General features: G+C 38.7%; 1 protein-coding gene across 4 annotated transcripts in view; it reads left to right on the top strand.

Annotated features, from left to right (window-relative positions):
- Window positions 1–1,312, top strand: part of syt5a (synaptotagmin Va) — an 18,830-nt gene that overhangs the window by 6,794 nt on the left and 10,724 nt on the right. The gene's annotated exons all lie outside the window — the stretch shown is intronic.

Below are 1,312 nucleotides of genomic sequence, written 5' to 3'. Positions count from 1 at the left end.
ATTAAGTTGTGTTCAACATTATTTATATTATATGCTGCTCAAATATAAAGGTAAGCCCAACACAGTCTAACTACACCACGTTCTGGCTCAATTTTTATTATGTCCGGCTTATTCAGTCCAAGCTACTTAACTTTAAGTTTCTCCTCATATGTTCTGCTTTGAAAAGGTTTAGATATAAGAGACTTGTTGTCTTCTCCTTCATTTCTCATTCGTTGTTCTCCAAAATCCGCCTCGTGATCTGCCTGCCGGCCGTCACACTAAAATGATGTCTTTGAGTCGTTGACACGGGGTAAACCCACTAAGTACCGGTGTGTGTTCGCAGGTCAGCTGCGAACCCAGGCTACTCTGTACTTTTGCATGGGGGACTTACTGACCGCCACTGTCTGTAGCGCAGAACACATCGTGACCCGGAAGTGATTCACACGAAAAAGTTCATGCATAAAATAGAAGTTTACACATCAAAAACAATAAATTATGCATTTTGCTTATCAGAAAACATATATACGATATACAGTATTTTCGAAACATTTATAACATTTTCTTTTGTTATTTTATTTTATTTTATTTTTGTGTACCAAAAATACAGGGGGGGGCACGAACCAGCGCCCCCTATTGACCAACTGCCACTGGTCTTTAATTTCAAGCGTTGCATCAATTTTCTAAAACCTTGGTCCTCATCGACTGAAAATGGCTGGTCGTCTAATGCCATGAACTTTGTAACTTTCCTTATTTTGCTCGTTTCACTGCTCATAAAAGCAAACAGTGGGCCACTGGTATTTTTATAGCTTTAGCCTTAACCTGATTACCTTCTTCAAATGCTGCATACTCAGCGGCGTGGTGGTTCCTTAAATGGCGAACGAGGTTTGTAGTATTGAAGGTTTTGGGTACAGTTACTTCGGCCTTACATGAATTATAAATTGAGATATTTTGCTCTTATTCTTTAATTGCATAATATTTCCAAATCAACCATGTGGCTGCTCCGGGCCACCTGTGAGTATTAACAATGCATGTGCAGACATAACCTGGTGGTCAGGTCTGTCAGTCAGCCCTCTCTCACATCAGCATAAAAAAGGAGAGTGGGCAATTTTCAAACTTTTGCAAAGGTAGATAAGATTGATGGACAAGATCAGTTTGTTTTGTATCAGCCAATTACTGAGCACCCTAAATTAAGGTAATCGGGGCAGATAAATTGGCTGACCAATGTGTCAGTGAACATCTACTGTTAATACAATTATTTCAGCTTTGCAAAGAGTAACTTTTTGTGATAAAGAGAAATTATTAAAATAACCACAAATAAATAAAAGAGGTACAC

Source organism: Austrofundulus limnaeus, unplaced genomic scaffold (genome assembly GCF_001266775.1).
Source record: "Austrofundulus limnaeus strain Quisiro unplaced genomic scaffold, Austrofundulus_limnaeus-1.0 Scaffold294, whole genome shotgun sequence".
NCBI classification, from domain to species: domain Eukaryota; kingdom Metazoa; phylum Chordata; class Actinopteri; order Cyprinodontiformes; family Rivulidae; genus Austrofundulus; species Austrofundulus limnaeus.
The sequence above is the reverse complement of the archived record's forward strand: the minus strand, read 5'-3'. Positions and strand labels throughout refer to the sequence as shown.